Source organism: Podarcis liolepis, assembly GCF_965112155.1.
Source record: "Podarcis liolepis genome assembly, chromosome: W".
Taxonomy (NCBI): domain Eukaryota; kingdom Metazoa; phylum Chordata; class Lepidosauria; order Squamata; family Lacertidae; genus Podarcis; species Podarcis liolepis.
In genome coordinates, this window is record NC_139568.1 from 28,928,770 (window position 1) to 28,943,011 (window position 14,242).

The following is a 14,242-nucleotide window of genomic DNA, read 5'->3' on the forward strand; positions in this document are numbered from 1 at the left end:
CGGAGCCTGAGGCTTCACAACACAGAGTCTGTTACATCCCCTTCATGCTGCAGCTCAAACCCTGCAAAACGCTGACAATACAGGGAAGCTTGGGCAGCGTCGCTGGGTACCTTGACCCTCAGGATAATCCTCCTGGGGTTACGAGGTTCACGGAGCCTTCGTGACCCCTCTAGACCTCTGTGTTGTTCGAGACTCCCCCGAAGGGCAGGCTCGCGCTCCTTCCCGTGGCTGCGGCGTCCTGGAAGTCCCTGTAGATGCAACTCTTTCAGTTGCCATGGTGACCGGACTTGTCTCGGCGTTCCCACACAACTCCACAGCTCTTATCTCTACTTGCTGCAGGTGGCCGGCCTTGAAGCCTTTAGCTCTTTTCAGCTTCCCAGGCTCCGACTCACGACGTAAACAACTCTTAGCAGCTTTTGGAGAAAGGCGTCTCTGAGCTTTCACTGCTCACTGCCCCCCCCCACTGCACACGCGGCCTCCAGGACGTTTTCCTGCACCCCCTCTGGTGGGTAAAGGGCTCCCAACACTTGGCCTCTCTCCTGGCTCCTCACACAGACACGTTGCAGCATCCAAACAGCTCCCAGGCTCAGCAAAAGCACCAGCAGCATTGCCAGCAACAGCAACAGTCCCTTCGCCCCCCTGTGGGGGTTCCCAGCTCCTCCCAGCTGTCTATCGGCTCTCAAGAATGTGGCCGGCGCCATCTTGCCTCTCCCTTTCGGATGCAGCCACTTCTCGGCCCTTGCTTCCCACCCCAGCTCCACAAGATTCTCGGAGTGCTAGCCAAGCGGCCTTTGGCCTTTTTGCACCCAGGACAACTGGCACCAGCTGAGCATCCACATTTTCTGCCAAAAAAGCAAGCACACATGTCAGGAAACTGACATCGGAGCAACAGGATAAGGAGAGGCTCTCCGATTCTGCAGGAGAAGGTACCAGCACCAGGGGGAGACACAGCTTAATAGAGGGGGAAGGAAATCAGCGTAACACCAAGGATCCAGGAGAGCAAATGGGGGAAGAGGGGAAAGGGCTCCGGGATTCTTCCCTGGACGTCAGTGAAGAGAGCATTGGTCCTCCACTACCCACGCCCTCCCTGCGCAGAAGACTCCCGCGCAATGAGAGGCGGAGACGACTGGGTGTCAAACAGATTTTATGCTGGAAGAGGTTTAAGAAACGCCCACAGACAGATACTGCTAGCGAGTGAGGCAGCCACGCGGAGATGGGCTGTGCAGCCAAGACGGTTTAACCCAGGCCGTTAAGCTCCCAAACGGGGACAGTTTACGCACGAGTAACTCCAAACCACTACAGCAATCTGTCTGTCACCGAAAGTTGCTCGTGCGCAACAAGCAGGCGGCATCATGAGTAAGACAGGAGAAGTCAGAGCCACGGAAGGGGCTGCTGGAGGACAATCGCTGGCAGAGAGAAACTGCGACTTGGAACAGCACATAGCCCTCTTGACAGCGAGGCTGGACGAACGACGGTCTCAAGATGCCCAGGGCAAGCCCACCCCCATAGCAAGGAAGGTACCGGGACTGGTGCATAAGTTTGGGGGGAGGTCTCAAGATTACGGAGCGTTTAGAACAGAAATAGAATACGCCTTGAAACTGCAGCATAACGATTTTGCAGACGATGAAGCGCGAGTGGCTTATATCGTGGGTCACCTGGAGGATGGGGCTAGGGAATGGATCAGGCCCCTGATGGCGATGCAGAATGCAGCCATGCAGGACGTACGGAAATTCTATCAGGCGATGGACGCAAAGTGTGACAAAACGGGAACTGATGAACTGTAAACAGGGAGACCAGTCAGTTAGAGACTACTGGTCACGTTTTGCTATGATAGTTCACCGTCTCGGGTGGCAGCTGGACTCTGAACCCATACAAATGTTGTTTGAGGAGGGGTTGTCACCAACGGTCAAGGATGAGCTTTCGCGCGCACCCCGCCCACAGTCCATGGACCAGCTGACCAAAGCTGCACTTGCGATTGGTGTGAGGCAGGAAGCGCGGGCTCAGGAGAGGCGGGAAGGAAGAGAGCAGCGTTGCCATGACTACCGCATTCCTAAGATGCCAAGGCAGCCGACAGACTTCCGGTTGCGAGCGACGCCATCGCAAGCGGGGATTTCTTCCTAGCGGAGAATCCCGGGTTTTTCGGAGGATTTAGGGGGGTCTTTGGGCGCAGTGACCCCCTGAAGTAGTGTCTGGAGGGTGTTCAGACACTCAGGTTCCCGCGGAGAGCCACAACGCAGACCACCCGGCCGCCAGGTAACTCCAACGGGAGCGAAGAGAGCGGCGGGGAGGAGATGCGGGCTAAGGGGAAGCCATAGCTAACTCCGGAAAACGAAGCCCCGAGCTTGCTGGGGGAGCCCACAACTCTCGAAACCAAGGAATTCGGGCTTAAAATATTTTCAAAGATAAACTAGGACTTCAAAGGAAAGCACCGGATGAAAAATAAGTAATTACGAGACCGGCGCTATCTCCAATCAACGTGTGCGCATTTGGGAAGCAAAGTTGTTAAAAGTGAAAGTGAGTCGCCGCTCGCAGCTATTGTTTCTTTTCCCCTTTCAGGCTGTTACAAACTAACTGATACAAACTAACTTTTTGATTGTAAAAGAAGAACCCAAGCTAAAAGGGGGAACGGAGGGTTAAGATTTGCTACTTCAAGGTCCTCTTTGGAATTTTGAAAGGGGAAGCTGAAAGTCTAACTGTGATCCTTTTTTCTTTTAAAAAAAGACTGCGCAACAGAGGAAGTGTCTTCGACTCCATTGTATGGTCAGCCTTCCGGGCTTTCTCCTTTCCTGCCTTTCCCTTTTTTTCGTAAAAGACTTTTTTTTTCTGGTGCCCACCAGATAGTTTATTCGGACTTAACTTACAATATCGGACTTTCAACTGGCATTGGAGAATTGAAAAAACTGGCTCGGCAGTTTTGAAATATCCCCCATTTTTACTGCACCACTTTTTATTTTTTTCCCTTCTTTTGTACTTTACCCAGCTACACTTCAGAGACCCTGGGCACCCAGTGGCCAGGAGGATAATTACAACCTGTTTTCTAGCTCCTCTCCTTAACCTGTTTTTTATTGGTTGTTTATTGGTTGTTCGTGCTCCATTTGATTCCTCTGTTTGGAGGTTGGACTAAATCTGATTCTACAACTACTCCATAAGAACTTATAAGGATTAGCCCAATTGGGGGCAGAAGATTCCTTTTCTTTTTTCCTTCCCCTTTCTTTTCTCTTTTGTCTCCTGCGACTGGAACTTTGAACTTTCTCTTTTTTTTCTCTCCCTTTTTTATACTTGTTTGTACTTCTTTGCGATACAATAGGAATATAATTGGGGAAAATTTTGACTTCTTAAGGGAGTAGCCTAATTGGTGGCAAGAAGAATACTCTTTGAAGTCTCCTGGACTTAATTAATCACCCTTCCTTAACTCTAGAGGGGGGTGAAATTTGGAACTTTTGGTAAACTTTTGGTAAAAGGTATAATATCGATACTCCTAAGTTAGACTTATATGAATTAGTGAATTTGAATTGGATTGTGAGTGCTGTAAGTGAACAAGGTTGGAACCCATAAAAGGTTGAAGTGATATTAGGGTGGTGTCAACTCTAAGTTAAAGGTCATATTGGGAGGATGTCCCACGTACCTAAGAAAGGTGGGGAGGGTGGAACACCAGGAGATAGGAGAGGGTCCAAACCAGATGCAGACTTTAAGGCAGAAATTTTGAAAATGTTCGCCGAAATTAGACAGAGTGAAAAGAATATGGAGGATAAATTGGAGCATGTAAATACAAGAATAGAACAGGTGGATACGAGAATTGGGAAAATGGACCAAAAGATTGATGAAACTGTAAAAGAGCTAAGAGGTCAAATTAAAGATGTCTCCAAAAGAACACAATCTCTGGAAGAAGGAATGAAAAAAACAAGAGTAGAAATGAAGGAAGTGAAACGGGAAGAAGAGAAATTAAAAGCAGGATTATTGGAAGTTAACAAAACACAAGAAGAAGTATGGGACGCAATCGCGATGAATGAATTGAGGCAACGGGAGGTGAATCTTAGGCTGAGAGCAGTCCCCGAAACACAAGGTGAAAACATCAGAGAGAAATTGACAACAGAAATAGCACAATGGTTGGCGATACCCAAAGAAGAAGTTGAAAGATCAGTTCAAAACGCATTCAGAATAAGAATGAGAACAACCAGAACAAAGAAAATGCCTGGAGATTGTCTGATTACCTTCAAAGATAAAGATATGAGAAATTTAATCCTGCAAAAAAAACAGAGAAAAAAGATTAAATATTGATGGGAACTACATAATTATCTTTAAAGATATTCCAGTAAGATTGTTGAAACGAAGAGACCCATACAAGCCATTGGTCCAAATTCTCAAGAAGAACAAGACTGAATTTAAATGGGAATTCCCTCAAGGGATCTCATTTACCTACAAAAGTAAGAAACACAGACTTACTAGTCCGGAGGAAACAAGCAAATTCCAGAGACGCTATAAGGAGTTGACGGTAGAAGAGGAAGAAGAAAGAGGAGCAGTAGGAGGAGTTGGTCTATTGGAGAGGAAGCATTTGGAAGAAAAGGAGAAGGAAAACGGAGAGTCGGAAGAAGAAGAGGAAGAAGAAGAAGAAGAGGGAGAAGAACAGGAAGAAGCTAGATCATAATTAACTAGATAAATCTTTAATTGGGAAGGAAAGATGGCGCTAAAACTATGGAATTGGAACATTAATGGAATGAATGATAGGAAAAAACGAAACAAAATTGAACAATACTTAAAAAAGAAAAACCTCGATATCATCTGTCTTCAAGAAACACATGTGGCAAAAAAGCACAGGAAAATTTTGATTAACAATAGACTGGGAAACGAATTTGTATCTTCTGATAAAGGGAAAAAGAGAGGGGTTGTACTATATGTAAAGAAGAATATTGAGGCTCATCAAATCTTCAAAGATGAAGAAGGAAGAATAATTGTAATACAGATTAAATGGCAAGGCGAAAAAATAATAATTGTCGGGATCTATGCACCTAATGGGAACAAGACTGATTTTTATAAAAATCTGGAAGAGAAGCTGTTTGAATACATGGACCAAAAAATGATACTTATGGGAGATATGAACGGGGTAGTTTCACTGGAAACTGATAGATTAAGAGAAAAAGATGTAAGTAGAGAAGGAAAATTGCCTAAGACTTTTTTTACCATGATAAATTTTTTTAATTTAATTGATATATGGAGACTCAGACACCCGCTGGAGAAGCAGTTTACGTTTTACTCGGAACCAAATCAGTCTTTATCAAGAATTGATCAAATTTGGGTCTCTAACGAGTTAACTCCAAGAATCCGACAGATCGAGATTCAACCAAAAACAATATCAGACCACAATCCAATAAAAATGGAGGTTAAAGGATACGAAGAAAGATCATTTAGATGGCGACTTAATGAATATCTCCTGGACGACCAAAAGCTTATTCAAGAGGCAAAGAAAAAACTGACAGAATATTTTATGGACAATATGAATAAGGGTACAAAAATGAGTATAGTCTGGGACGCAAGCAAAGCAGTAATAAGAGGATTCTTCATTCAACAGAATGCGATTAAGAATAAGAACAGGGAGAAAGGGAGGAAGGAAATTTTAAAACAAATAATGGACAATGAAACAAAATTAATCAAGAATCCAAACAGCTTAAAAATAAAAGAGAACATTAAAGTCCTGCAGACACAATTTGCAATGATTATAAATAAAGAGGTGGAATGGAACATCAAAAGGCTTCGACAGAAAAACTTTGAATTTGCTAATAAATCGGGCAGATGGCTTGCGTGGCAAATCAGGAAAAGGAAGGAGCAAAGTACAATTAACAAAATTATTGTAGATGGAGAAGAAGTAGAAAATCCTAAAGTTATCAGGAAAGGATTCTTGGATTTTTACAAACATCTCTATAACAACAGAGAAAAGAATAACATGAAGAAAATAGAAAGATTTTTAAAGGAAAAAAGTGTGCAAAAGATCCCGACAGATAAGAAAGACCGACTGAACGCCCCAATTGCAAATGAGGAAATAATCGAAATAATAAAAGAACTGAAGAAAGGAAAAGCACCAGGACCAGATGGCTTAACATCCAGTTATTACAAAGAACTGAGGCACGCCTTAATAGTACCAATAAAGGAAGTTATGAACAATATATTGAAACAACAGGATATCCCCGGAACGTGGAAAGAGGCCTTCATTACGCTCATCCCTAAGCAAGATTCTGATTTGACACAAGTAAAGAATTATAGGCCAATATCTCTGCTGAACACAGACTATAAGATCTTTGCTGGAATATTAGCAAAAAGACTAAAGAAGATATTGCAGGAAGTAATACATATAGATCAGGCAGGCTTTCTCCCGGGCAGACAGATGAAAGATAATGTTAGAAACATAATAAATATTTTGGAATATCTGTCTGCAAGGAATGAGAAGCAAGCCTTATTAATGTTTGTGGACGCAGAGAAGGCTTTCGATAATATATCGTGGGAATTTATGTTAAAAAATTTAGAAATGATGGAAGTCGGGAATGAATTCTACAATGGAATAAGGGCAATTTACTCGGAACAAAGAGCTAAATTGATTGTGAATAATATACATACCGAAGAATTTAAGATATTGAAAGGTACTAGACAGGGGTGTCCTCTTTCGCCGTTGCTATTTATAATAGTCCTGGAAGTCCTTTTGTGTTCAATAAGGAATAATGACAAGATAAAAGGAGTGACAGTCGGTAGAAATGAATATAAGGTCAAAGCCTTTGCCGATGATATTGTAATAACGATTGAAGAACCTAAAAACAGCTTAAATGAGGTATTGGAGGAAATTGACCAGTTCGGTAGAGTGGCTGGATTTACGTTAAATAAGAAGAAAACAAAAATAATGGTTAAGGATATCGACCAGAGTTTAACGGATGAAATGCAACGAGAATCAGGGATTGATGTGGCCAAAAAGGTAAAATATTTGGGAATATGGTTGACCCCCAAAAACATTGATTTATATCAGAACAACTATATTCAGGTGTGGAACGGAATTAAGAAAGATTTAGAAACCTGGGGTAGAATGAAACTGTCCTTTTGGGGCAGAATATCAACGATCAAAATGTGTGTGCTTCCAAAGATGATATTTTTGTTTCAAATGATCCCTATAATTAGGGGAATAAGCGTGTTTAAAGAATGGCAAAGAACGCTTTCGAGATATATCTGGCAGGGCAAAAAGCCAAGAATACAATTTAAGTTACTAACAGGTGCCAAGGAAAGAGGCGGTTTTGCCCTGCCGGACTTAAAACTATATTACGAGGCGTCCTGTCTTTGCTGGTTAAAGGAGTGGATAAAATTAAATAACAACAAACTATTAGATCTAGAGGGTTTCGATAATAGGTTTGGATGGCACGCCTATTTATGGTTGGAGAAGAAGAAAGTCCACAAAGGTTTCACCAATCATGTTATTAGGGGTTCTATAATAGAGGTTTGGGACAGGTACAAAAATATTTTGGAATTTAAAGTCCCGCATTGGTTGTCACCACTAGAGGTAATGTCGGTAAAGAATATTAATATGAGGCCAAATTGGATAACATATGGTGAGTTGGTAATGAAAGAGGGGGAGAAATGGAAATTGAAGCCATACGAACAAGTTAAGGACCAGGTTTATGATTGGCTGCACTACTTCCAGGCAAATGCAATGTTTAATAAAGACCTTAAAGAAAGGGGCTATATAGAAAAAGTGTCTAAATTTCAATCAGAAATAATTGATAATGATGTTAGGATAATCTCAAAAATGTATAAAATACTTTTGGAATGGCAAACAAAAGACGAGGAGATAAAGTCGGTCATGATTAAATGGGCCAGAGATTTCGGTTACAATATACAATTAGAGGACTGGGAAAAGGTATGAAATGAGAACATGAAATTTACTGCATGTACAGCACTAAAGGAAAACATAATGATGGTGTACAGGTGGTATATTACACCGGTAAAGCTGGCAAAAATGTACAAGACATGTAATAGGTGCTGGAAATGCAAAGAAAAAGAAGGATCTCTCTTTCACATGTGGTGGGCTTGCAGGAAGGCGAGGGGATTCTGGGAAATGATCTATAGTGAATTGAAAAAGATGCTTAAATACTCGTTTGTTAAGAAACCAGAATCCTTTCTGTTAGGAATAACAGGAAGAGAGATAAAAAGACGGGATTATAAACTGTTTCAGTACGCTGTTACAGCGGCAAGAACACTGATGGCCCAGAGGTGGAAACAGGAGGAATTGCCGACCTTGAATGAATGGAGGATGAAACTCATAGATTATGCAGAATTGGATAAAATGACTGGAAGAATAAGATATCAGAAAGATTAAAAATTCATCGAGGACTGGGGAAAGTTTGCGGAATATCTGGAAACTATATGTGATCAACAAACAACGCTAGTGGGGTTTAAAGAGACTTTGTAATATTTTAAGGTATATTGCAAGACAGAATTAGAGAGGTGAAGGTGAATAGTAAATCGGCAATATTATATAGAAAATGCGGGAAAATAAGAAAAATGGATGATTGAGGGAGGTGCTGGTGGAGGTTCAAAAAATTGTTAATTTGTAATTATGGTTGTAACCAATATAAGTAAAAGGAAAACTGAATAAAAATTTAAGAGGGGGAAAAAAAAGATGCCAAGGCAGCCTTCCCCGGCGGCGGAGCCAATGGAAATAGATGGTGCGCGCGCCCAGGAGGTTTCAAGCTCCAGCGAAAGTCGCAAGAGAGAGGGAAAGGACGGAAAAACGACCAAGAAATGTTTCCTCTGCCAGCGGCCAGGACATTTTGCCAGGGTCTGCCCGCAAAGAAAGGCCTGGCAAGGAATGGTGGGAGCCGCTGGGGGTGAGGAGGAGGGGCAACAGACACAGGAGCAGGGAAATGGGAGCGCTTGGCTGCCACTCAGCGGGCACAGCAGCCAAGCAAGCAACCAGTAAAAGTGCCCAAACCAGATTCCCCAAAGGCAGCTATAGGCATTGAGGTGGTGCTAGAACTCCCGAATGGGCACCCAGTCAAGGTTCAGGGAATGCTGGATTCGGGCAGCTCCTGCAATTTCTTCAGCAAGGACTTTGCATTAGAGCACCAGCTTCACTTGCTACCTTTGGATTTTCCCTTGCAAGTAACCACCATTGATGGGAGGGAGCTTCTTGGAGGGGAAGTGACACACCAGACCCCACCAATGAGAATGAGGGTGTCTAAGCACTCAGAGACGATCGCCTTCCACGTTGCCTCACTAGCGGGGCCCCCAATAATATTAGGGATGAGCTGGCTAGCACAACATGATCCCGTGGTGGCGTGGCATCAGAAGACAGTCAGTTTTGGGTCAGCCTACTGCCTGGAGCACTGCCTAGGAGGGGAAACACCAAGGATGAGTGTAGCCCGAATGGCAGGAATGGCAGTGGAACAGAAAGGGGAGGTGCCACCACAATATGCTGATCTGAGGGAGGTCTTCAGTGAGAAGGAGGCAGATAGGCTACCACCCCACAGGCCCTTTGACTGCCAAATCAACTTGCTCCCGGGAGCGCAGCTGCCGGTGGGTAAGCTGTATGCCATGTCAGACAGGGAGATGAAGGTGTTACGGGAGTTTATTGACAAGAACCTAAAGAGAGGATTCATAAGAGAATCGAAAGCAGTGGGAGGCAGTCCGGTGTTTTTTGTGGACAAAGAAGACACGGATAAACCCAGGCTTGTAGTGGACTTTCGTGGCGTAAATTTGGTGTCGGAACCCGTGACTTTCCCAATGCCCAGAATTGACGACATTGTGACGAGAGTGAGGAAGGGAAAGATTTTTACCAAACTGGACCTCAGGGGGGCTTACAACTTGATCAGGATGAGGGAGGGGGGTGAATGGAAGACCACCATGTTCACCCCCTAGGGGCCTTTGAATATTTAGTTATGCCTTTTGAATTACAGTCAGGCTCCGCCTGTTTTCAAGCTTTCATGCACCACGTGTTGGGGTCTCTGCTTTACAAGAGCTGTGTGGCATTACTGGACGACGTCTTGATTTATTCGGATAGCGAGGAGCAACATGTACGAGACGTTAGGGAAGTGCTACAACAATTGCAGAAACACCAGTTGTGGGTCAAGCTAGAGAAATGTCAGTTTCATGCCAGAGAAGTGGAGTTTCTGAGGTACAAGTTGTCTGACAAGGGCTTAGCGATGGACCCAAGCAAGGTGCAAGCAGTGTTGGAATGGAAGTCCCCCAAAACACGGAAGGATGTACAAAGGTTCCTAGGTTTCAGCAACTTCTACAGGAAGTTCATCAAGAACTTCGCCCACTTGACAGCACCCATCACGGACTGTCTCAGCAGCAAAAAGAAGTTCGTGTGGACGGAGGAAGCTCAGCAATCCTTTGAACGATTGAAGAAGGCGTTCGCGTCGGAAGAGCAACTATTACACGTAGACCTGGAGAAACCCCTGAGGCTACAGACCGACGCGTCAGGCAGAGCGATAGGGGAGGTCCTTTTGCAGCCAGGGCGGAGCAAACAGGAATGGAAACCGTGTGCCTTTTTCTCGAGGAAGCTGAGCAAGTCGGAGCAAAACTATACCGTGTATGACCGAGAACTGCTCGCGATCTACGCTGCCTTTTGTCGTTGGCGTCATCTACTGATAGGAGCGCAACACAGAATCCAGGTGTGCACCGATCACAAGAACCTAGAGTACTGGAGAACTGCACGAGTACTCAACCAGAGACAAATTCGCTGGGCGCAGGAGTTCTCCAAATTTTATTTTGAAATCCAGTATGTGCCCAGAGAGGAAAACGTGAGAGCGGACGCTCTCTCGCGGAAGCCAGAGTACTTCGAAGGAGAGGGTCCGCCGGAGACACGACACATCATACCTGAGGACCGATGGGTGTGTGGGGGGACTCTAGTGGGGAAAAGAGAACTGGCAGGGCTTACTAGGAATGATGAATTCTCACGAACTAAAATCAGGGAACTCTGAGATGGGAGAGAGGCGGCAGAAGGGTTTGAGGAGAAAGAAGGGGTGTTGTACTATAGAGGGGCCATGTATGTACCGGGGGAAGCTCTAAGGGAAAGGGTACTCAAACAACTCCACGACAACCCCACAGCGGGGCACTTTGGACAGCACAAAACGATGATGCTGGTCACCAGACAGTTCTGGTGGCCACGGGTGAGGGAGGATGTACGGGAATATGTACGAGGGTGCGACCGCTGCCAAAGGGCAAAAGGGGAGCGGACGGCCCCAGCAGGCTTACTGGAACCCTTACCCACACCGAGCAAACCCTGGGAGGTGGTGTCCATTGATTTTATGACTGATTTGCCCAAATCACGGGGGAAAACAGCGGTCATGGTAGTAGTCGACTTGCTGACCAAAATGTGCCATTTCATAGCCTGCTCACATGCGGTGACGGCAGAAGAGACGGCACGATTGTTCATAGAGCACGTTTTCAGGTTGCATGGCGCCCCCTTGAGGGTTATCTCCGACCGCGGAAAACAATTTACCTCCCGGTTCTGGAGGAAGCTCATGAGCTTGCTGCAAGTCGAGGTGGGGTTCTCAATGGCAAGGCACCCAGAGACCAATGGGCAAGCAGAAAGGGCAAACAGTATACTCCAGCAATACTTACGCTGCTACATCAGTGAGAGACAGAACGATTGGGTAGAGAAACTAGCGCTGGCTGAATTTGCGTATAATAACGCTAAACACATGTCCACGGGGATGAGTCCGTTTATGGCCAATTATGGGTGCCATCCCAGAGCCTTCCCGGGGAGTGAGGAGCAAAGCTGCAGTGTACCCGCGGCGGAGCAGTTTGTGGAAGAAATGGAAGCCCTACACCAGCAACTTAAGATAAACTTGGAGCGGGCCAAGGCTGTTTACAAGAAGCAGGCAGACAAGCACCGCAGGGAAGGGGAAACCATACGGGTGGGAGACCGGGTGTGGTTGTCCACCCAAGGGTTACCTTTTAAAGGGGGGTGCAAGAAGTTGCAGCCCTGACGGCTGGGGCCATTTGAGGTAACACAACAGGTAAACCCCGTAGCATTCAAGCTCAAGTTGCCAGGCAGCATGAAAATACACCCTGTGTTCCACCGGTCCTTGCTCTCACCACAAAGGGAGGGGCGGGAATTCCTGGGGCGAGAGGTAGGAGCCACCCCACAACCGCAGGTAGAAGAAAGGGAACACCAGCGGTTGGCCACGGAAATAATTGATTCAAGGTGGCGAGGTCGTCAGGTGGAGTACTTGGTGGCTTGGGAAGGGGAGCCCTGGTCAGAAAACACGTGGGTTCCCGCGGAAGCCATCAATGACAGGTATATGGTGGAAGTATTCCACCGCCGGTTCCCGGACAAGCCCAAACCCTTAGAGAGGTTCTGGGAGGAACAATTTGGAACCACAGATGACGAAGAGAGTTTCGAGGGGTTTTCAGAATCCGAGGAAGAATCAGACTGGGAGGGTCACCCCGTGGGTGGGAATCAAAGCAGGTGGGAAGCGGATTTCGAATCCACTGAGGATGGTGACAGTTCCTTCCGGGGTTTCCCCGTCTCGTCGGCCAAGGAAGAGAGAGAAATCGATTCCACAGGTCGAGCAGGGGGTGGAGGGGGTCCTGGAGGGGAGGTGGATGTCAGGAAACTGGCATCGGAGCAACAGGAGAAGGAGAGGCTCTCCGATTCTGCAGGAGAAGGTACCAGCACCAGGGGGAGACGCAGCTTAATAGAGGGGGAAGGAAATCAGCGTAACACCAAGGATCCAGGAGAGCAAATGGGGGAAGAGGGGAAAGGGCTCCAGGATTCAGCTTAATAGAGATACTGACAGAGAGCACTGGTCCTCCACTACCCACGCCCTCCCTGCGCAGAGACGACTGGGTGTCAAACAGATTTTATGCTGGAAGAGGTTTAAGAAACGCCCACAGACAGATACTGCTAGCGACTGAGGCAGCCACGCGGACATGGGCTGTGCAGTCAAGACGGTTTAACCCAGGCCGTTAAGCTCCCAAACGGGGACAGTTTACGCACGAGTAACTCCAAACCACTACAACATGCTTCTCAACTTCACTTTGCTCTGCAGCCCTCTTAGCCTCTGCTTTCCCAGCTGCATTCTGTGGAGGCTGTACTACGTCCCAAAGCTGCTCCCCCACCAGCAAAAGCTCCACTTGAAAGCTCCACTGCAGCCAATTTTGGCTAGTCAGTTTCTGACATGGCAGTTTAAACTCAAAGCCATGTGCACGGGGCTGAGCCATTGCTTCCCTTCCCTTCTGTTGGCCTCTTGCAAAAGTACTCACTCTGCAGCCAAACCGGGCACTCCGGACGACGTGGCTCCCAGCTCCCACTCCGTCAGCCTCCTCCGATCTGCCCTCTGCTCTCTTTGAAGCCTTGGCAGTCGATCAAGCTGACGTTCAGTCCTTTTAAAGTCTTCCAAGCCCTTTCTCACACGCTTCACGTTGACCCATAACCATGTTCGGTAGATTTATTGCTTTATTGTTTGGCGCCCAGCCACACTTCCCCTGGGAGGCTCTGTAGATTGTAAAGCAATTAGCAGAAGTACACAGCGGGGGGTGTCGAGAGAGCAGTAAACAAGTCCCACACGTTTCTTCTGTCCTACTAGCCAGAGCCTCATTCAGAGCCAGAGCTGAAAGAAAGCCAGAGCCAGAGCCAGAGCCAGAGCCAGAGCCAGAGCCAGAGCCAGAGCCAGAGCCAGAGCCAGAGCCAGAGCCAGAAATAGGGCTTGATACAGGGCCGGAGCGCAAAACATAGCTGCAGCCACAGCCTAGAGCCACAGCCTGAGTCTGCAGCGGTACTTGATACAGTGCCGGAGCTGGAGCTGGAGCCAGAGCCAGAGCCAGAGCCAGAGGCACAGCCAGAGCCAGAACAAAACCCTAATTCAGAACCAGAGCCTGAAAGAGAGCCAGACCCTGAAACATAGCTGGGTCAGAGGCAGAGGAAGAGCCATCATGACACCCTGAATTAGAGTCAGAACCAGATCTTCATTCAGAAGCAGACCCTGAAAGAGAGCCAGAGCCACAGACAGAGCCACAGACGGAGCCTAGAGCCACAGCCGAGACCCACAGCCATAGCCGAGATCCACAGCCTGAGTCTGAAATAGTGCTTGATAGAGTGCTGGATCCTGAAACAGAGACACTGTCTGAAACCTGCCCGACGCTTAAACGTAGCCAGGGGCAGAGGGAGAGGCAGAGCCTGATACAGTGCTTGATACAGCATAGGAGCCTGAAGCAGAGACACAGCCAGATCCAGAGACACAGCCAGAGCCAGAACAAAACC